Consider the following 23,441-nt stretch of genomic DNA (forward strand, 5'->3'; position numbering starts at 1 on the left):
TCTTACAGCTATTCTGTCCCTAATTCTCTGTAAGGGAAGGGCTTATTTGCTTGAAGAAAGCTAAAAGGGAACTGTTTTTACTTCCTCTTTCTGAGTTCTTTCATGTATTCTGGGGAAAAAAATAGAAAAGGAAACTATTTCAAAGGCATCAAACAGACCATTTTCACATATCTATGAACTATATTGGACTGGACACTTTATAGCATTCAGTTATAGATTATATGTTCTGGTATAAATTTCAGGGCTCTACTTTTGAACCCTAAGGAATTGGAATGAAATATTCAATACCAGGACTTCTGTCTACAATGATTTTATAGATTTCTCTCACCCGTTTCTAGAGTCAACTAGGTAGATCAGTGGAGAGAGCATTAGGCCTGGAGTTAGGATGACCTAAATTCAAATCTGACCTCTGTGTGATTCTAGGCAAAGTCACTTAACCCATTTCCTCATCTGCAGAAATGAGCTGGGGAAAGAAATGGCAAATCCAATGACTTTGTCAAGAAAACCCCAAATGGGGTCATGAAAAGTCAGATACAACTGAACAATATCATAAATGACACCTGTTTCTATAGTGAAGATAGCTCATTAGAAGGGACCTTAAAGCCCAATCCTTCTAGACTCCTAGAATGAAGAACCAACTTGTCCAAGGTCACCCTCAAAGACCATGGTGCTTAGCCAGGATTCCAGCCTGAGACTTGGGACTATAAACCTAATTCTCTTTCCATTCTTTTCCCTTCTCAGCTTGGAGATATATTTAAGTCATAATGAGAAAGGAGCTCTTTCAAATGACAGGGTTGAATGCTGCTTGCATGACTTTCCTTCAAATACTTCATTGGAACTGTTGCCAAATTCTGTTATGATTTACTGTCAGTGGGAGATTTCTTTCTGAGGTTTTGTGGACTCCCTAAGTCCTCATCATTGGTTGGTGCCCCTGTTGTTTTTTTGTTCCAGATGTGATTCCCATCCCTCTGCCCTCTTCCTTGGAATTAGAGTCATCTCCCAAGGACACTCTCAAGGGATGTGGGTTTGCTCCTCCTAGGTCTGATTCTCAGGACTATGCCTCTACTACTTTATACATGCAAACAAATCTAAATTTCCTCAAACTTGAGGTCTTCTCACTCTGGAACATCTTCTCCTATTGGTGAGTTCTTCCCAGAACCTCCATTTTTGAGGAGGGACATAGGCCAGTCACATATCCTCATTCCTTTCCTAAGTCTTCTTCAGACTGTTTGGACTCCACCATCATGATCCCATTCAGGAACTTTCTCTTCTACCTCTCTTTAATTCCCCCCAACTTTTTCAGTTTCCCCCATTAGAATGAAAGTTCCTTGAAAACAGGGACTGCTTTTCTTTTTTTTCCTTATATTTCTACCTCCAGTACTTAAGCACAAGACATATAGTTGGTGCTTAAATTCTTGTTAACATGTTGACTAAGCCTGGGAAGACAATATAAAAGGAAAATGAAAGGGGGGGAAAGGCCAGGGAGGAAGACCAGAAGGTACTAGTCTGGGCTAGGGACTGATTAAGATGAAGATGAAGTGGAAACTAAGCAAAGCAACTACTAGCAGATGAGCTGGCTGCAGTTTTGAAAACTCTATAAAAGGGAGACTATAGGAAATGTTTTCTTTCTTCTCCCTCCAGCCCTCTAACCAGAGGAGGTAGAATCAACAAACAGGACCTGGGTGATGCTGTAAATAGGGTGGCAGGTAAAGTGGTTGACTTTTGACCTAGCCATCTCTCAATTGCATTTCAGTATCATTATCCTTGGACCATGACTCAGACTCCTTTCTCAATTCTTTTGGGGGATTTCTTGCTACTCTAGTTGAACCAAGAGAGGAGGGGACAGAAATAAAGATTTCTTGGCAGAGGAAGGATTTGTGGTCTATTGTGTCTTTTGCAGAAAATGAAATTCAGCCAAGATTGAAAAGGCACTGTCCAGGCCATCCCATGGTGTGTGGTTGAGAAGAGGAGACAGCATATATACTTTTAATGAAAAGTCAGACTCCTGATTTAAGGCTGCAAAGGACCTTAGAGATAGTCCAACCATCTTACTTAATTGGTATTTAATAGGGATAAATGTCAAGCTTTAAGCTTGATTTAAAAAAAAAACCTCATAAGTGCAACATAGGGGAGACATAGTAAGGCAGAAGTTGGCAAAAAAACATCTTGGGGTTTTAGCGAACTCTAAGCTCACTGGAGGGTAACTAGGTGACACAGTAGATAGAGTACCTATCCTGGAGTCAGGAAGATTCTAATTCCTGAGTTCAAATATGATCTCAGACACTTATAAACTCCATGACCCTAAGCAAGTCACTAAATGCTGTTTGCCTCAGTTTACTCATCGGTCAAATGCGTTTGAGAAGGAAATGGCAAAGCATTACCTTTGCCAAGAAAATCCCAAATGGGGCCACGAATAGTCAAATATCATAGAAATGACTCAACAAGTATAACAGCAACAAGAAGCCCAGTGTGTCAACAATGTGCTGTGACAGCCAAAAAACAATAATGTAGTCTTGGACTATATTAAGAGAAGCATAATTTTCAGGAATATGAACATAATCACCCCATGTCTGAAGTACTGTGTTCAGGGCATCACATTTTAGGCAGGGCAATGATAACCTTGTGAATGAGGGCAACCAGGGAATAAAGAATCCATATCATGATCAATGAAAAGAAACAGGCTTGCTTTTTGTAGTAGAGAACATTCAGAGGGGGCACAATCTGGTTTTTAAGAACTTGAAAGGTTCTCATGTAGAATTTCTTCTAAAGGAAAAAACAAGAAGCATAGGTAGATGAGCTCAATTTTTAAGTTCAGTTATGGAAGAACTTCCTAATAGAATTATCCAGAATTGAAACAAACAGCCAAAGGTGAGAGAGAGTTCCATTTCATTGGAAGCCATGCAGCAAAAATTGGATGGAAGACCACTTGAAGGTTGAGTTGTTGTGGGGGAGGGGTTCTTCTTGAATATGGGTTGGATTAGGTGGTTTCTGAGTTTCCTTCCAATTGTGACATTTCATTATTTTTGAAACTGAGGTCCCCAACGATGAAATGGGGGTTATTCATGACCACATAATGAGGAAGTGGCAGAACCTTGATTTCAGTTTGACTCTGAGTCCATTGCCCCTTCTATCATACCATTCTGGATCTTGTTATCAGCTCAGAAAGACTGATTCCTCAGTTTCCTCATTTTAAAATTCTCTGTCTTATTTATAGTAGAAGGAGCCAGAGGACTTGGGTTCAAGTTCTGCCTCCTGCCTCTTATTACCTGTGCTATTTTGCTGTTTCTTACATATGACACTCCATCTCTTTGTTTTTCTACAGTCTCTTCACCATCCCAGAAATACACTTCCTCTTTATCTACACTTTTCAATATTTCCCTCAAGATTCAGCTCCAATGCCTTCTACATTTAATCTTTTGTGACTCCTTCCCCCAGATGCTAGTACCTTTCCTAGTACCCTTCCTGGTCTTTCTCACTCTCTTGCCCTCCAGTTATTTTTGTTCAGTCTTTTTTTCATCCACATCACTTCATTGTGACCGGGTTTGGAGTTTTCTTGGCAAAGATACCAGAGTGGTTTGCCATTTCCTTCCCCATTTCATTTTATAGATGAGGAAACTGAGGCAAGCAGGATTAAGTGACTTGCCCAGCATTTTATAGCTAGTAAGTCTCTGAGGATGGATTTGAACTCAGCTCTTTCTCACTCCAGGCCTGACACTCTAACCACTGTGCTGCCTAGCTGCCTTTTACCTTATATAAATTGTGTATATACTTTTATGGATGTGATGTTTCCTGAATAGAATATCAATTTCTTGGAGTGGCTAGGTGGTGCAGTGGCTAGAGCACTGGCCCTACAGTCTGTAGTACCCGAGTTTAAATCTGGCCTCAGACACTTAATAATTTCCTAGCTGTGTGGCCTCGGGCAAGCCACTTAACCCCATTTGCCTTGCAAAAACCTTAAAAAAAATTTAAATGACTTTAGGTTAGAGACTGCTATTTTTGTCTGTGTAGTCCTACAGAAGGTACTTAATCAGCATTTGTGGATTCATTGACTTTGGGTAAGTCTCTTTGGTTTTCTGGACCTTATCTGTGAAATGAGGATATTGGTTCTGATGATCTTTGCTCCCTTTTGGTTCTGAATCTGTGATGTTCTGACTGGACCCAAAATGTTTTGAGTTTATTCGTAAGTTAGCACCCTGAAAAGCTGGTATAATGAGACCAGATGAGACTTGAGCTCTTGAGTAACCTTGGGGAGAAGCAAGTTATTTCTCCCATGCTTAAGTTTTGCCTCCTTAAAAAGGAGTTTGGGCTACTTGGAGAGTCTAATTAGAGCACAGCAAGGTCAAGCTCTTTGAACTCCTTGGAAGAAAACATTCTTTAAATTCCATTAGTCATCACTCTTGGGAACAGGTACAAGTAGTCTTTGAAGTTAGGGGGTGGTGGTTAAATCCTGCTGTTATATTAAGACAGCATCCACATCCGGTGCACTTGCCCCCTCCCTCTGTACATGTATAAGACCAGTAGAGAGGTGAGTACCCTACTCTGGAGTACCATTGGATAATAGTATTTCAGGGTGGGGTGGGGAGTGGAAGCTTTGGGATTAAATCACTCCTTTCTTTGACCTTCAGATTAATTTGAGGATTAAGGGTTGGTTTGCCCCAGGGTCCCACAGTCTGGGAGGAGTAAAACTGGTCGGGAGGCAGGTCCTTGGATCTTAAATTCTGTCTTGTGGGTTTTTTTTTTTTTATGTTGGGTACTGAGATTTGTGATGGGAAAATGAATCACCCAGGAGATTCATGTGGTTCATTTCACTGTGTGGTAGAAAATCTATTAGATTTAGAGTCAAATTATCACAGAGTTTGAGCCGGGAAGACTTGAGTTCCAATCCTGCCATGGATACTTACTTGTGTGTCTGGGTAAATCACTCGAACATTTTAGACCTCAGTTGGGGGAGTTATGGGGACTGGAGTTTGAATCCAGTCTCAGACACTTGGGCAAATCCCTTAGCCCTGATTGTCTTGCATCCAGTCATCCTGATTCATTTCTGGCCACTGGACCCAGATGACTCTGGAGGAGGAAGGGAGGCTGGTGACTTGGCACAGCACCCCCTCAACTCAGATCCAATTCACGTGCATGTCTTGGTATCACTTCCCTGATGTCATGGTCTTCTTTAAGAACAAGGGACAAACATCATCATCATCATCTTAACTTCAGTTACTATATAATGTGAAGTGGGGATAATAATAATAATAATATCTACCTCACTGGGTGGTTTCAACAATCAAATGAGGAAGTACATATAAAGCCCTTTGCAAGCCTTAAAGCTTTTGATAAATACTATTATTTTTTATTATTAATATGAAGTTTTTATGACTATGGGTAAATTATTTCTACCTCTTGGAACCTCAGTTTCCTTATCTGTAAAATGAGAATATTATTTCCTTTAGTGAACGAGAGGCAGTCTCAGTCAGGAAGACTTGGGTTTGAATCCTGAATTTCATATAAAAAAAGGTCATGTTCCCTTCATCTCCCTCCAAAATCACTTGCAGAACTGCTTAGATAAGATAGTGTACTATAACCTTATGTATTCTTCACATTTTTAAAGTGCTTTGTAAATATCAACAGTTTTCCTTGCCCATGGTGCTCATACCTCTTGCTCTTCTACAGACATTGATAACTTATTCACTGTCTGGCTCCAATCTATCTTTCCAGACTGATCTCATATTACTCTTCCTCAGACATCCTACTTTCCATGCAGACTAGCTTTCCTTGCCTTTCCTAGGACAAAACATTTCCACCTCTGAGCTTTTGGAAAAACTGGTTCCTTCCTACCTAGAATACCCTTCTTCCTCACTCTCTTCAAAATTCAGCTCCAATGTCATCTCTGGTGAGAAGCCTTTGTCCTGATCCTTCCTAGTTATTAATGTTTTTACTGATTGCCAAAAAATATTTTGAATATATTTTTATATTGACTCATCTCTGTAAATGTTATTTCTCTTCAGTCAAAACTCTTTGTCAAGTTCTTTTTCTTTCTTTGGGGTTAGGTGACTTGCCCAAGGTCATACAGATGCTAAGTATCAAGTGTCCAAGACCAGAATTCAGATCCCCCTGACTCCAGGGCTGGTGATCTATCCACCACATCACTTGGCTGCCCCTGCACATCCAGTTTTTTAGTCTAGTGCCTGGTACATTCATAAGGGCCTTAATGAATTGTTTATTGAATGAATGAAGTCCTAACAGTCATTGATGATGTACTCAGAGTTTCTCCTTCATGCTAGCAGCTCCCCCCCGCCCCACTTCTCCTCCCTCTCCTTCTCCCCTGCTCCATTCTTTGGGCTTAGGGGCTTTGCATAGGTATTAACAGATGCTATGGGACTGAGGGAGGAGTGGTTGGGTTCCACCTGGACCTGCAGATCTGTTGTCCCTACAGCACTAAAAAAGGAAAAACAAGGAAGATTCTCTTTAGGAAGAGGATGTGACATCAGAGATGAGTTGGGGAGCAGCTTGCTAACAAGTCAATAAACAGGAAGTACTGGCTATCAAAGAGCTTCTGTTCAAGGAAACAAGAAAAAAAGTGGCACAAAAGGAACAGAAACTCTCTGATGTTATGGAGGTTAGAACAGTGTAAAAAAAAACACCACCTGCTCCAAGAAACCAACCCTCCAACACTATGAATAAATACTTTGACTAGGATTAAGAAGAATGGCATCACCTTTTGTTTTTAAACCTGGGTGGGGAGGTCTATTTTAAGAGTGTCTCTTTACAATCAGGTATGGAGGAAATCTAGGCATTGGTCTCATTGGCTTCCTTGAGTCTTGGTAGCACAACCTTTAATTGACTCTAGAAAAACCTCCCTTTGTCTCCCCCCCCCCCCCCCCCCCCTTTGCTTTCAATTCTAGAATCTAGATCTTAATTCACTTCAATTCAACCTACATTTGTAAAATCTTTTTTTATGTGTCAATCACATAATAAGCATCTGTTAACTGTATGATGGACTGCGTGATGGAATGGATAGGACCGGCCTCAGAATCAGGATCCCCTGGTTCAGGTTCCATCTCTGACACAAACTGGAGGCAGACCACTGAACTTCTTAGTTTTCTAGACAGCCTCTACAGGGGTTCTTCATCTTTTAAGAGTTATGGACTTCTTTGGCATTCTGATCCAGCCTAGTCAGCAAACATTTAATAAGAACCTAGCACTTCCAGGCACTGTGCTATGAGGTGGCAATACAAAGAAAGGCAAAAAGAGCTTTTTGCTTTCAAAGAACTCGTGGTTTAATGGAGGAGGAACATGCAAGCAGCTTTGTACAAATACATGTACACAGGATAAATTGGAAATGTTGTTTTTGGTTCTTTGTCCTCCAAGAAGACCATGACATGCAGGTGAATTAGATTTAAGTGAGGAGGGTGCTGTGGAAAGTCACCCACCTCACTTTCTCCTCTGGGGTCATTTGGGTCCACTGGCCAGATATGAATCAGGACAACTAGAGAGGAACCTTGATGCATTAGGAGACCTTGGCCTTTTTAAGCTAAGGCCTTTAATAGCTCTCTATTTGACTGAGATATAGTTAGTTCTTGTCTTCATTATCGAAGAAGACCAAAATGACACCACTATGTTTGAGACAAATTACAATGTGTTCGACTGTGACTGATCAGATCAAAATGAGTTCGGTTGAGCACAAATAGTCCATGTGAACACCTCGAGTGGGTACTCGAAACCACAACCACAGGTTGGTTACAAATAGTCCAGGTGAACACCTCAAGTGGGCACTCTAAACCCAGAGCCTGAGTTATGGGCTAGGTAAGAAAGAAAATGAGGCAGAGAATAGCCTCTTTAACATAATTCCCTCCCTCCCCCCCCCCCAAAAAAAAATCTGGGAGGGGAAGACCCTCAGCATTGTTGGCCAGAACAGAAATAATTGCTAGTTACATTCCACTCTGAGTCAATCAGGACCTAAACAATGACCAATGTGGGGCTTGGTCTGGTTCTATTGTTGATCAGTGGAGGAGAACTAGAGTGATTTGAGACTCCAAACCCTTAGATATCTAGCCAGGTTTCCATGATCCAGATTTACATTCCTTTGGGCAGAGAGCTTGTAGGTAAGAAAGTTGGAACTAATCTTAGGGAGAAGGTTGTAACTTTAAGGGCATCCAGGAAAGGTTAGTGCTGAAAGTGGGATTAGCTTGGGTTTAAAGGAAACCAGGAAAGCCAGGAAGTGGACATGAGAAAGTTCCAAGCATGGGGGGCAGTCTGTGAAAATGTAAGTCAGTAGATGGAAGAACTGAGGAACAGCAAGGAGAGCAGCTGGTCTGTAGAAGTGGCCTCACACATAAAAAAATCTAAGAAAGGGCTTAAGTGATGAAGTCTTTCAGTAACTTAGCAGAGGGATTTATCTTTGATTCTGACAGGGTACTGAATGGGAGGGTGGGTGACTTGGCTAAACCTACACTTCAGGCAACTTGGGTTAGTGCTCTCCCTGGAGTCAAGAAGGCCGAGTTCAAGTTTGGTCTCATCTCCTTACTAGCTTAGTGACCTCAGGGAAAGTCAGTGAACCTCTGTCTTCCTCAGTTTCTTCCTCTGGAAGTACTATTACTTGTAGAACTACTGGTTCTTATTAAATGTTTGCCTACTAGGTTGGATCAGATGGCCAAAGGAAATCCATGACTCTTAAAAAGCTAAAGAACCCCTCCCTGCAAGAGCCACATAGAGGACTAAGAGGTTCAGTGGCCTGCCTCCAGTTTGGAACTGAAGTATTAATAATGGTACTTACATTCCAGGATTGTGAGGATCAAATGAAATAATATTTGTAAGGTATTCTGTAAGCCTTTAAGCACTATATAAATTAAAGTTATAATAAGAATATTATATAGTTCTATATGGTATAATTTTTATGTATTATATATATTCCATATTGGAAATATTTATACCATTCTATATTGTAGATAATTATATATTATAATTAATATACCATATTGTGCATGTCATATAAATATATCACCATAGTATAAAATAATTATACTATATAATTATTATTATGAAGATCATTCAGACAGCTGAGTGGAAAATGAACTGACCAAGACAAGGAGACCAATCAGTGGGTTATTGCAAAAGTCCAAGCATGCAAAGCTGTAAAGGGCAGACAGTAAATCTCCAGCTAGGAACCGATCCCCTGCATAATCCTTAACTTAGAGAAATATCAATGTGCTTGTTAATCTTATTTAAAAAAAGATCATTCATGAGTTATACCAGGGTGGTGAAAGTGTCAGAAGAGAGAAAGAAGTGATAGGAGAGTTATTATGATGGTAGAATCAATAGAACTTGGAAATTGGTTGGATAAAGAAGGGGAAAAAGATGAGTTGAGGGGCTCCCTAGGCTGGAGCCTAAGGATTTGCAAGGGTACACTTGACAGTAATAGGGGGTTTAGGAAGATGAAAGGATTGAGGGGACAAAGAAGAGCTTAGTTTTGGATTTGTTGAATTTAAAGTGTCTAAAGACATCCAATTTGTGATATAAAATTCATCTCAAGATGTAAGACAGGAGCTTGGGGAAAGAGGTTAGGGCTGGAAAATAGATCCACTAGTAGTCTGCAAAGATAATAATTGAATCCATGAGAGTGGATGAGATTACCAAAGACACTAGGATTGTTTGCTTGTTTTCAGTCATGGCCCACTCTTCCTGACCACCCCCTTACTTGGCAAAGATACTGGAATGGTTTGCCATTTCTTCTCCAGTTCATTTTACAGATGAAGAAACTGAGGCAAACAGCATGAAGTAACTTGCTTGCAATCACTCAGCTGAATTTGAACTCAGGTCTTCCTTCCTCAAACTTTGGTGCTTTAAACTCTGTGACAACTAACTGCCCTTATAACAACAACTTAATGATATTATTTAAATTTGTATGGCCAGTACAAATGACAACACTGTGCTCTGACTCTGGAACCTGTAGACTTGAGTTCAAATCTCACCTCCAACATTTATAACAGTGTGAACTTGGGCAAATCACTGGTCTTTCTTGAACCTTAGTTTCTTCTTTTGCAAAATGAAGTCATTGGAGGAGATGGCTCTTAAGGCCTCTTTCAAGGTCTAGATCTCTGCTTCTTTGGCCCTTAGAGAACCTCAGTTTGCCTGCAATCAGTAATGGTGATGTAGCCTAGTGACTGTTAGCTGGGGGAGAAGGGGGGCAGTGTAATTACTTCCAGCACCAGCAGCAGCTGCTCCAGTCAGTTTTTTATAAGAATATCAGTATATTCTACATTTGGCAAGATGTGCTTTCTGGTATTTGTTTCATGGGTGGTCAGGTCATTTTTTTGGTATTTTCAGGCTCCAGTTATTTTATCACACATGTTCATTTCTAATATGAGGCTAAATTCTCTTGTACACACCCAGACACTTCTGCCAACTTTGCCTTGGCCCAGCACATAATCAGTCACAGAAGTTTGGGCTTCTTTAAGAACACCCACCCGATGCTCCCAGAAAAGAAGAGAGGACTTCCCAAACCCCCCTTGTTTAAGGGGCCCAAAGCCTATGGAGGATTATGAGGCTACTCTACAAGCTTCTTGAAGGTCAAAGAGTTTATCATCCTTGTTTGAGGGGCACAACAAGTCCTTTCAAGTCCTGTTAAACTGTTCTATCAACCCACTGGGGTTGAACATGGTCACTGCTCAGATTTAGGGGTCTAGAAATATTTTCTGGGATTTCTTTATCTTTGCCACAAAATCAGACCCTTGTGGAGGACAATCCAGGGGAGGGTCTAAGGTCCCTCCCCCCATTCTTTTTCTTCTAGAAGCCTCCTTTTGACCCTATTCATGGGAGAGTGTCTGGCCTTTTGTGATTACTTGTACAGTTTTACAATAGGCTAGGAACTAGAAGAATAAAGACAAAAATGAAAGTAGACCCTGTCCTCAAGGAACTTGCATTCTACTGGAAAAAAACAAATATCTGTGCACATATACATAATATTATATATTATATGCTATATCATATAATATATGTGCATATATAATATAATATATATTTAAGCACTTACCTCACTAAAAAGAATAGCTCAATTTTATGATATATAACATTTCATGTTATATTATTTGAGCCTTCTATAGGCTATATATACATTTATATACAATAGTATATAGGAATATATATATATATATATATATATATATATATAATCAATCATGCACACATGAGCAAGTCAGTGAATAAACATTTGTTAATCACCTTTTCTGTGATGGGAATGGTGCTAATCTCTGAATGTACAAAAAAGAGGCAAAAGACAGTCTCTGCCCTCCCTTCTCTGGTGTTGCCAGAGAAAATACAAAGAGCCGAGAGTCAGAACATCTTATTTGTGAAATGGCCAGGTCAGTGTCACCGGACTGAAGAGGATGTGACAGAGTGAGGTATCAGAAGACTTGAAAGGTAGAAGGGGTCTAGGTTTTGAAGGACTTTGAAAACCAAACAGAGCATTTTGTATTTGATTCTGGAGCTAATAGGGAGCCACTAGAATCTATTGAGTAGGTGAGGGTGACATGGTCAGACCTGTGTCTTAGGAAAATCACTTTGGTTACTGAAGGGAGAATAGACTGGAGTGAGAGGAGACTCAAGGTGGGCAGATCCAACTGCAGGTATTGAGGTAGTGCAGGTGTGAGGTGATGAGGGACTACACCACAGGGGTGGCAGTGTCAGGTAAAATCAAGTGCCTTGGCAAGAGATTGGATATGGAGGGTGAATGACAGGAGTTGAAGGTAATGCTTAGGTTATGGGTCTAGGAGGACACTGGTATCCTCAACAGCAATAGGAAGTTTGGAGGGGATGGGGTCTATTAGATAGGGTTTATGAACTCAGTTTTTGATATACTGAATTTAAGACATCTATTGGACTTCGAATTTGAGATGTTTGAAAAGTAACTGGAGACGAGAAATATATATATATATATATATGCAAACATGTTCTTAACTCCTACTGAGAAATCTAGTTATTCCCAGCCTCTTGAACTTGAGGCGCTGCCTTCAAGGCCAGACACATTCATCTCAAAATTACTTTTTGGCTTGTGCTCAGGAAAGAAAATACAAAACAGAAAAGGCAGCCAGGAACCCAAGGCTCTGGTACAGCTCACTTAGGTGAGCCCTGGCCTAAGCTGCCATACTTTCCAGGGTGGAAAAAAAGGGCATGCCATCATTCCTTATCCTTCAAAGGAAGAGGCTAGAAGAGTTCTGATATACCAGGCAGACTGGATTGGGGAGAGGAAGGGGAGAGACAGAGAGAGAGAGAGAGAGAGAGAGAGAGAGAGAGAGAGAGAGAGAGAGAGAGAGAGAGAGAGAGAGGAAGATAGATGCAGAGAAAGTGAGATAGTGAGGGAAGAGGAGGAAGAAAAGGAGAGGGGGAAAAGGAAAAGAGGAGTCAGTGAAAGGCAGGAGAAAGAAAGAGGAGGAGAGAGAGGAGGCTAAGGAAAGAGGGAAAGAGGAAAAGGAGGGAAAATGTAGGGAGAGAACAGAGAAAAAGGAAAAGGAGAGACCGACAGACAGACCATTCATGAACATTCCTTTTAAGATCCATTGAATGAACTAGTCTTCTCTTAGTGACCAATCCCCTTTGACATAATCTCCCCACCTTCTCTCTTCCATCCCCTTAGCACATTGAAATGGAGGAACCTAAGGACTACCTAGACTTCAGTTATCAGTGTTGAGTCATATGTTTCTAGAAAAGTGGCCAGGTCTCAGGTTCCGCTTTCCATAGCATGTGCTCTAGCCAGAATAGAGAATTGGCTCTGCTAGTTTCTTTTCTATTATATTCTATTACTCTATATTATAATGCATATAATGTACTTATAATCTATCATATATATAATGTTTTTCCTTAAAATGAGCCTAAATTAACCACTGAAATTGCACCTCTGCCTAGTCTTGCTTTCTGAAATCAAATTGCCTTCTATACTTGAAGGCAGCTTCCATGTCCACCCTAAATCTTCTTTACTTCATGCTAAACATCCTCACCTCCTTTGATTAATGGGCTTGAGGTCCATCAACATACTGGCCAACATCCTCCAGACTTGATCAAGCTAGATATCACTATCCTTCCAAAAATATATCACTCCTTGACATGATCAGGGGCATGACAAGGAACACCCCCCTCTTCCCCCCTCCCTCAATTTTTGAGACTGTCTCTACATATTTTCTTAATTTTTTGCACTCTTTTTTTAAAATCACTTGTCTCTACTTAATGTAACCTAAGCTCTCTCCACAACAGATGTTGTGGAAAATACAGGTGTGTTACTCCTCTAATCCTAGGTTCAGAAATATCATATTGTGCTGACTTTTTGTTTTCTTGCCTGTGTTGATCCTTTGGAGGCTTTGGAAATCCTTAATTGGGTTTCACCCTGTAGCAACCTTCCACCTTTTGCCTTCATACAGCAGTTCCTTCTCAGTTATTCAACTGCTCCTACTGGCCTCTTGAATTGGAGGCAGCTATAAAATTATGAAAAGAGTTTGAAGTTGAGGCTTATGTTTGCTGTCATTTTACCTCTATTACCCTCTGTTTGTAAAATGAGGGGTGGTAATTGTATCACCCACCTTACAGGGTGGTTTGAGGACCAAATAAAATAATATATGCAGAATACTTTGAAAACTAAAGCAGTATATTCTGGACAAAGACCCAAACATGGAAACTCCTTTATCTTTTCTCTCTGGAGCCATTTTGGTGCCAAACTATAGTTTCCCTTCCAGTCTTCCTTTTGGGAACTTGACCTGTTGTATATTATCTTCTCCCTCATTCTCTATTCTCTGTCCTTTCTTTGGTAGTAGGAGAGAAGTATTTCCCAACTCCAGCTCCTGCCATAATGTGGAAAAATGAGATTATAAGCTGGTGGTGAGAAAAGAGAAATTTGTTTTGTTAGTAGCCTTCTCCACCCAAAAAAGGATTCTGTTTTGATATTTCTGTGGATCTGTGCAGTTCCCAGGACTTCAATAAAAGGTAAAATAGTATGCTTTGATCTGTATTCAGATTTCATAGTCTTTCTCTGGATGTGAATGGCATTTTCTCCTGCAGGTCTTTTAGAATTTTCTTTGATAACTTTATTGCTGAGACAAGCTGAATCTATCATAGCTGATCATCGCACAATGTTGTTAAGATGTACTATGTTCTCCTGGTTCTGCTCATTTCATTCAGCATCAGTTCATATAAGTCTTTTCTGGTGAGATCTTTGTCCATTTCCTCCCTTAAATCCTTAATTGAAAATCTAACTAATACTCAAATCCTGCCTCAGATATTTATTAAATGATACTCAGCAAGTCACATAATCTCTTTGATCTCTTCATTTTCTCATCTATAAAATAGAGATAATAATAGTACCTATCTTACAATTATATAAAGACCAAATGAAATAGTATATGTAAAGATATTTGTAAGATTTAAATTAGTATGTAATGTTAACTAGAACTCTTTCTATTACATTCTATTACAATATCTTGTGGGTAACCACTGTGCAATTCTTAACTTAAGATGTCCTCTGCTTTTTCTTTTTTTTTTAAAAAATTTAATTAACTAATTATTTTTTCCAATTACATGCAAAAATAACTCTCAACAATAATTTTTTTGCAAGGTTTTGAGTTCCATATTTTTCTCTCTTTCTCCTTTCCATCCCTCCCCCTAGACAGAGAACAATCTAATATAGGTTGTAATGTATAACTACATTAAAAATATCTCTCTGCTATTTCTTATGAGGAAGTGGTGTCTTGTTACCAATTGGCATGAATATTGCTAATAAATGCTTGTTCATTGATTGATTGATTGATCATAGGATCATAGATTTAGAACATGAAGGAGATAATAGAGGAGAATGAATGATAATAGGGGAGGTTGGAAGGCCCATGGTTTGTAATAATTTGAGGCAGCATTTGAACTCACATCTCTAACTGTCCATTGTTATATGCTACTGTTGAAGGAGAGACCTCTCACCTGATTAGCCATAGGATTAATGTATTTTTCAGCCAGAACAATTCATGAAAAACTTTGGTAAGGTCCAGATTGTCTGCTTTGATAGAGGAAGAACTGACTTCAACCACTAATGGATGGTTGAAGTGGGTTGTCTAAGTACTAATACACCATTTGACTCATTGTTCTCCCATATTGTCTAGTTCTCACCACATAGCCAGCTCTTCTCATTTTCTGGTCTTAGACTTCAACAGCTCTTTTATGCTACCACTGGATCATTTGCCATCTTTGGTTACCTGTCTCAGACTATGTAGACCCATCAGACACCTTTACTTTTTTGGATTATTATTCAAAGTTATTTCTGCCAAACTTAAGAAATCCATGGGGTAAGAGGGGAATTTTTTGTTTGTTTTGTTTTTGTCCAAGATTGCCTAGCTCTGGTTTTGGGATTTTCTCTTCCCTATTCTCTATGGCCTCAGTAGCTGAGAGAATCTTTCCTATGACATTTTTGATTTTAGTTGGTCGACTTGAAAGGGAAGTATAGGACATTTACTAAAGTGCGGTTGAGCCTAAAATGGAAGCTTTCTGTATTTCCCTGTTCTCTGATGGGAGCCAGATGAAGATTGGTACTTCATGGCAGATACTTTATGGCAGCCTGCAGCTTACCCTCTCTTTACTCCTCTAATCCTAGAGCCCTATGACTGCCTAGGAAGGAGAGAAAACTAAGAGTTAACAGTCAAGTTGAGGCTTCTGCTTTTTTTTAAAGGAGAGAATTGTTTTTGGATGGATGGGGTTTTTCCAGCCTTACTTGGAGGATTTCCATTAGACTCTCTGTCTCCATATCTTCTCAGGATTGGTGAAAGTAGAACATTAAGACTGGAGGGGAATTGGCCTGCTTTGTTTTCTTGGGATATGCCTCTGTAAAAGGCTTCCAAGGTCACACCTGGGTGTCTGGACCACTGGTGAGCATCTGTGTCCTCCCTGGGAAGCTATTCTGGAGGGAGGGAATTCGGGAGAAACAAAGAAAGGATTTTGTTAGTGACTTGAGGGTTGAGACTCCTTTATCTGTTTTTCCCATTGTGTCCCACCCCCACTTGCCTTTGACAGACTCAACTGTGAAGTTGTTCTTTTGCAGTTCAAGGGTGTGTGATATAGTTGATGGTCCTATGAGCTGTTGCTGATCAGTCAGTAAGCTTTTTCTTTGACCTTGGTGTTGACCTACTTACTCTCTACCATCTTTATTTGAACTGTACTGTATCTGGAGAGTAAGGATATAGTTATACACTGACCCTAGTTACATTCAGGATAGGACAAGACAGGTTTTTTAAGTTTCTCATCTATAAAATGAGAAGTATGGACTTGATCAAATTAAATTAATCTTTTTTGTGTCTCATGGACCCATTTGGCAGTCTGCTGAAGCCTATGGACTCCCTTCTCAGAATACTGTTTTTTAAATGTATAAAATAAAATGCATACGGTTACAAAGGAAAACCAATTATATTGAAAGATAGTTATCAAAATATATATTTTTTAAAACCAAGTTCAAGAATCTCATATTAAGAACCTTGGGATTATGCATGTTTCATTCTGGTTCCAGATCCCTGACTCTGTAGTTAATTATGATTCCCAATGTGCCCTCTATCTCAAAGTCTTATTCTCTTAACATAACACACTCAGGAATGACAAAGAGAATAGTAGAGATGAAATTAATCTTTTCCAAGGTATTTGATGATGTTACAGAGATTCTCATTCCCAAAATGGATTTTGACCAGGAAGGTAGGACATATTCAAGTCACGGTAAACACACAGGATGCTTGTTCTAGATTCAATTGACCAAACTAGATGTGAATAAAATCAATGGGACCATATGGCATTCTCCCAGCAGCTCCAAGGGAACTGTGGAAAATGGGAACTTTTGGCCAAAATGTGTAACCTGTTATAAACAGCTACTGTCCCCAAATGTTGGCAGTTTGTCAACGTGACTTCCATTCATAAGCACTGTTGGGGGGACCCTGGGAACTGTAGATCAATAGGTCTCATTTCCATTTTTGGCAAGTTGGCAGAAATTATAATTAAGGGAAGAATCACCGGGGGCTGAAGTAAATGTAATTTATCTAGTGAAAGGCAATATAATTTCTGTAGGGGGAAATCAGGCCTGAGATTCTAAGAAGGGGATAAATCAACGGGGGGGGGGGCAATGGATATAATTTATTTAGACTTTCAAATGGCTTTTAACAAGATTTCATTTGCTGCCAAAGGTTTATAGAAAAAAAATATGAGTTATGTCTTTTCTTAGTCTTTGGTCTTGTTCCTTCTCTCTTGTTCTACTATCCATTTGATTAAACTAATCAATGCTTTCATAAATTCCATTTTAGTCATAGGTTAGAAGTAGTATATTTTATTTTAGATTCAAAACTTGCAGACTCCGGATGAGTTTCTTTCCTATTTCCTGGTTGCTGAATGAGTCTGGATAAGGTATTCCTCTAGTCTCTTCCTCTGTCCCCACTTCAGCAAAGGAATAGTTACTGCCACCTGGACTTGTGACAACAAACAATTCTTAGGAGATGTTTTGGAAAACAAGAGGTCTTTAAAAAAGCTAACTAATCATAGGGCAGGCTGGCTAATTGCAACCTAGGTGTTGTACCTCATCCTGCCGCTGCCCAGCCAAGCTTTAAATCTCAGACTGAGAGCAGGGCCTCAGCAGACCTTGAAACAAAAGTAACCCTGAGGACAAAGTGTCCAGCTCAATTTACATTCCATCCTCATAAGCCTTCTTCCTCCTCCTTCTCCTTTTTCCTCTCTGTGTATGTTTGAGATTTGAGAAATAAGACTCTGAAGAAGAAAATTGCCGTAACTGGGTTTGGGGGATGTGTGAGAGGAATTTTCCACATTTTGGAAAGAGGGAGCAGAAAACTCTGGTTTGAATGAATTCTAGCTCTCTGGCCATGGATTAGCTGCTTAGTTCTCCAATTGTCAGTTTCCTCATCTATAAAATAGGCCTAATATTTGAATAACTTACCTCTAAGGTAGTTGTGAAGAAAGCAATTCAATCTAAATGCTCTATAGAAATGGGAGACATATATTATAAGACAGAATTTCCTGTTGTTGTTACTGTTAGTTTTTCTACCTGCTTCAATCTAAGCCAAGGTATTATTAAAATGTGTTTTTCTTTTTCATGACAGGGAAGAAAGGGAGGAAATGAATTTATTAGATGTCTCTTATGTGTCAGGCACTAGGGGTGAGGGGGAAGAAAGTGCTGTTAATATGTTGGAAACTAAGGCAGACAGAGGTTAAGTGACTTGCTCAGGGTCACACCAGTAGTGTCTCAGGATGGATTTGAATTCAAGTCTTTCTGACTCAGACTCAGCACTCAATCCCCTGCACCATTAGTTGCTCCTAAGAGAGAGGTGATCATAATAGTAAGTTAAAGGTTTCTAAAGAGAAATTCTGTTTTTTCAGGAATAATATGTAATCAAGAATTACATAGAGTTAGAAGTGGCTTTAGCAGCCATCTAGTCAACACTCCTACCCAATTACAGACATCCTTTCTTTAACATACCAGGTAGATGGTTATGTAGTCATATCCAATGTTGGAGAGAGAGTACATTACCTCACCAAATAGGCTTTTCCAGTTTTTAAAAAGTTTTATTTGTTTTATTTTGTTGAAATTTAATCTGCTTTCCAAGGGTCCTACTTTGACCCATTGAAGCTATACAGAATAAATTTAATGTTTGTTAAATGTAGTTTTTCAGATATCTGAAGACAGATATCAAGTTCCCTTTAAATCTTCTCTTCTCCAGGCTGTGAATATCCTCAGTTCCTTTAGTAAGACCTTAGATGACATGGTTCTAAGGGCATTTTGGTCAGCCTCCTTTTAGTTGTATCCTAATATGTAAATGAACTCTTGGAAATTAGGAAGCCAGAATTGAGGCAATATGTCCTCAATGTGATGAAGAACACAATAGAATTCTAATCACCTTTGTTCTGGACATAACCTTCCTTTCATGTAGCCCATGATTGTGACATATGACTGCGTGAACTTTATTTTAGCCACTGCATAGTGTTAATGGTACTTGTAAATGCAATTTGATTGTATAAACACTTATTAAATGTTTACTGTGTATAAGGTTCTGTGTGATCTATTTTTTTTTTTTTTTTAGGATTTTGCAAGGCAAATGGGGTTAAGTGGCTTGCCCAAGTCCACACAGCTAGGTAATTATTAAGTGTCTGAGGCTGGATTTGAACCCAGGTACTCCTGACTCCAAGGCCAGTGCTTTATCCACTACGCCACCTAGCCGCCCCTGTGTGATCTACTTTTAAACCATATTAGACGCTCCCTGTCCTTGAGCAGGTGGGTTTTTTTGTTTTGGGCTTGGTTGTTTTTTTTCTTTTGCAAGGCAAAAGAAATTTTGATACCAACATTTATGCCTTGATTTGTTGCTTTATTTTTGGAAGGGGTAAAACTGGGATTTGAACCCCTATTTTCTACTACCTTTTTCTATTATATCTCACTGCTCTTCTCTAATTCTTATAGCACCCTATGGTGAGAAGGGAAGTGGCTTGCCCAAGGCCACACAGCTAGGTAATTATTAAGTGTCTGACACTGGATTTGAACTCAGGTACTCCTGACTCCAGGGCCGGTGCCCTATCCACTGCACCACCTAGCCACCCTGGATTGTTTGGGTTTTTTTTGAGATACATGAGTTTATTTTTATTGCTGTATAAATGTTGGGCCACTATTCCAGCCTATTGAGGGACAGAATTCAGCAAACGTTTATTGAGGACATCCTCTGTGTGTGCATTCATTCATCCATTCAGAAAATAGTTATTGAATAGCTACTATGTGCAAGGCAAAGGAATCATTTTGAGTCCTGTTTTGCTTTTCAAAGGAGTCACTGTCCTTCCCCATGTTTGTGATATCTTGGTAAATGTGGCTCCCTGTTAATGATATTGAACAGGACAGAGCCAACTACCTGTATAAGCTCCTCCAAAATGATGTGGATATGTCCTATTTGCTCTCTTCCTTTATGTAAAAATTGACCTAACTTCTATTATCCAGCCTGTTTCTGTTCTCTGCCACTATCTTCTCTCTCTCTCATTCTCCCTCCCTCCCTCTCTGGTTTAGAAGTGTGACTTGAACCCCAGCCTGCCCAACTTCAGTATCAGTCATCTCTTCTTTCCTGTTGTTATTCAGTCGTTCAGTCATGTCCAACTCTTAGTGACTCCATGGTTTTCTTGGCAAAAATACTAGAGTAGTCTGCCATTTTCTGCTTCAGTGGATTAAGGCAAACATAGGTTAGATGATTTGCCCAAAGTCACATAACTAGTGGGTGTCTGGGGCTAAATTTGAACTCAGGTCTTCCTGCATCTAGGTCCAAGGCTCTATCCATTGTGCCACTTAGCTGCCTCAATACCACTCTGTTTTTCACCAGTCAAAAACCTTACCCATAATTGAAATGAGGTTAGTTGGGTATAATTTATTTTGTAGTGAATTCATGTTCACTCCTAGCAGCCACTACTTTTTTTTTAATTCTTCCAAACTATCTGCTTAATAATCCATACTAGAAATTTTAATATCAACATTTATGCCTTGATTTGTTGCTTTATTTTTGGAAGGGGTAAAACTGGGATTTGAACCCCCATTTTCTACTACTTTTTCTATTATATCTCACTGCTCCTCTCTAATTCTTATAGCATCCTATGGTGAGAAGGGAACAATTCTTTATTAAGCACCTGCCCTATGCCAGACACTTTGCAAATATCTCATTTGATCCTAACTCATCCTAACTGCTTTCTTTTGTTCAATTGTGTCTGACTCTTCACGGCCCCATTTGGGGTTTTCTTGGCAAAGATACTGGAGTGATTTGCAATTTCCTTTTCTAGTTCATTTAACTGATGAGGAACTGAAGCAAACAGGGTTAAGTGACTTACCCAGGGTCACATAGCTGGTAAGCGTCTGAGACTGGAATTGACCTCAGGTCTATCCATCTCCAGGTCCAGCCCTCAATCCATTGTGCCAACTAGCTGGCTAACTACTTTGTAGTGTGGGAGAAAAAGCAATCTCCTCTTGCATTTTTGCCAGCTCTACCAGACACATTATTTATTAAGTGAATAAGTATCTACTTGATGAAAGTCTCACATTAACTTTGCTAGACCAGAACAGGCTTCTCCTTTTTGGTGGTTTAATTCACATTGTAGTCAATTGTTAAAACAAAAGATAACTTATGCAGCAGTGGTAAAATGAAACTGAAGTTTCATTTAGGGTTTTTAGAGTTTCTACACCAGGAGATAAATGATGATGTAGGAATATGCTCTTAGAGAACCATGGCTTCCTGAAACTGTTCACTTATTTTCTCAAGTCTGTATGCAGGCAGATTAAAGAATCAATTATTTTCATTTGGTCAACAAAAAGATTACATCCTGATATTTTGGTTCACTCTTCTAAAGGGAATAAAGAAACTCCACATTTTTATTGTGTACTTTTTAAAGGATGTTGATAATTCTTTATTCAGGAAAAAATTGAAGACTTCAGATCAGAATGCTGTTAAATTGTTAATTCTTAATTTGCATAGTATATCTGTGGAATCAGTATGGTATGCTTGGCACAGATTGTACTGTAAAGTATCTGCCTGATTTTTAGAAAAAGGTGGATATTTGGTTATTTCCATTCTAATAACATTTCTCCCATCTGCCATGATTTTCTTTTGTTGTGTCTGTAAGTCCTTATGGCACCATATTGACTATATGAGTCATATAGGCCTGGAAGGTATGTAGGTCTTACTTCTTCTCACTTGTCAAGGAGCTATTATTATCTTCTCCCCCTTTTTTCAAGACCATTCACCTTGATTCCAAATTCAGTTCGTCTCCTTCTGGAATAGCTATCCTCTCTTTATTGTCTTTTTTTTTTTGCAAGGCAATGGGGTTAAGTGACTTGCCCAAGGTCACATAGCTAGGTAATTATTAAAAGTCAGAGGTCACATTTGAATTCAGGTCCTCATGATTCCAGGGCTAGTGCTCCATCCACTGTGCCACCTAGCTGCCCCTTCCATTGTCTATTGACATTATACCACTCATGCCCAAGCAACAAGCCTGGCATCTCTCTAGTCTTCACTCTATAAACCGGTGTCTCTTAATGTGATATGGAATCCCTTGACTGTTTGATGGAACCTCTGGATCCCTTCTTGGGAGAATATTTTTAAATGCCTAAGATAAAATATATAGAGTTACAAAGGAAATCAATATCAACGAAACACCATTACCAAAATATTAAAAAATCCAAGTTCACAAACTTAACTCAGAACCCTATTTCCAATAAAACTTTAAAAAAAGAGTAGATAAATACTACTGTTAGTTAATATACAGTTGGTTTAACTGCAGAAAAGTTATTTCTCTAACAATCAAGTCAATGTCCAAGTCTACTTGTACTGGAGACTTGCTTTATGACCAACTCATAATATATGTACTAAGTGGGCTACTGACATTCATAAGGTTTTTGCTTAGTGACTCAGTTTCCCCAACTAAATCATGCTGCTTTTGTAATTGTTCTTCCTCTCTTGGCTTTAGTTCTTCTTTAGTGGAAAGGGGTAGATTTTGAGTCAGAGGATCTGAGTTTTAATCTTGGCTCAGGATTTGGTTCTTACATAAGTCATTTAACTTTCTGGATCTTAATTTTTCCATCTATAAAATGAAGAAAAGGGACTTAAAAACTAGGTAACTTCTAAAATGCAGCCTCAAGTGTAGGACCTTAAGAAAAGCAGGATGTGAGAAAAGAAACTTCTACTTAGCTCCCATATGCCCATGCCTATTGACCTTGTTTCTCTTTGAGGCAGTATTGGGTCTAGATTCAGGAAGATTGCAATTAAATCACTTAACTAATTGAGTGACCCTGGAAAGTCTCTTAACCTCTGGTTTGCCTTTGCTTTCTCAGTAGTAAAAAGGGACTAATAATAGCATCTACCTTGCAGGTGATATAATATTTGTAAAACATTTAATGCAATTCCTGAAACATATACTACTTACTCTCTCCCTCTTACTGTTCTCAGTGGAAACTTGTACTACTATGTTGTCTCAGTTATCTGTTGTGATTCACATTTGTTTATGTGTACATATGTATATTTATCTATGTATGTATATATGTATGTATTTATGCATATGTATATACATCCCTCTTTCTACTGAAAGAGGACTAAAGCCAAGAGAGGGAGAACAATTACAAAAGGAGCCGAATTTGGTTGGAGAAACTGAGTCATTAAATGAAAACTTTGTGACTGACAGTAGTATACATATTTACATACATGCATATATATGTGTGTGTATGTGGTTGTTGATATTGATTCTTTCTATTATTGGAAAGAGAGCCCACTGAGCCCTGGTGATTTCTTACTACCTCAACGATGTTGTCACTTGACCTCTGATCATTGACAACTTTTTCATCTGTAAAAAAAAGTGAAATTGAACAAGAAAATTTCAAATTTCTTCCCTCTCTAAAAACTATGACATGATGATAAGAGGGATCATAGTTG

The 23,441-nt window shown here is 39.2% G+C and overlaps 1 protein-coding gene across 3 annotated transcripts in view; it reads left to right on the forward strand.

The window, feature by feature from the left end:
- LOC141503021 (ras association domain-containing protein 2) overlaps window positions 1-23,441 on the forward strand; it is a 74,620-nt gene that overhangs the window by 11,510 nt on the left and 39,669 nt on the right. Inside the window, exon 1 of one of the 3 annotated variants that reach the window (XM_074208115.1) lies at window positions 3,790-4,055. The exons of 1 other annotated variant lie outside the window; for it this stretch is intronic. The gene's annotated coding sequence lies outside the window, so the exon portion shown is untranslated. Of the gene's footprint in view, window positions 1-3,789; window positions 4,056-17,181; window positions 19,271-23,441 lie in introns of those variants that run through there. One more of the 3 variants, XM_074208125.1, reaches the window with a different exon arrangement.

This window comes from Macrotis lagotis, chromosome 1 (genome assembly GCF_037893015.1).
Source record: "Macrotis lagotis isolate mMagLag1 chromosome 1, bilby.v1.9.chrom.fasta, whole genome shotgun sequence".
In the NCBI taxonomy this organism is placed as follows: domain Eukaryota; kingdom Metazoa; phylum Chordata; class Mammalia; order Peramelemorphia; family Peramelidae; genus Macrotis; species Macrotis lagotis.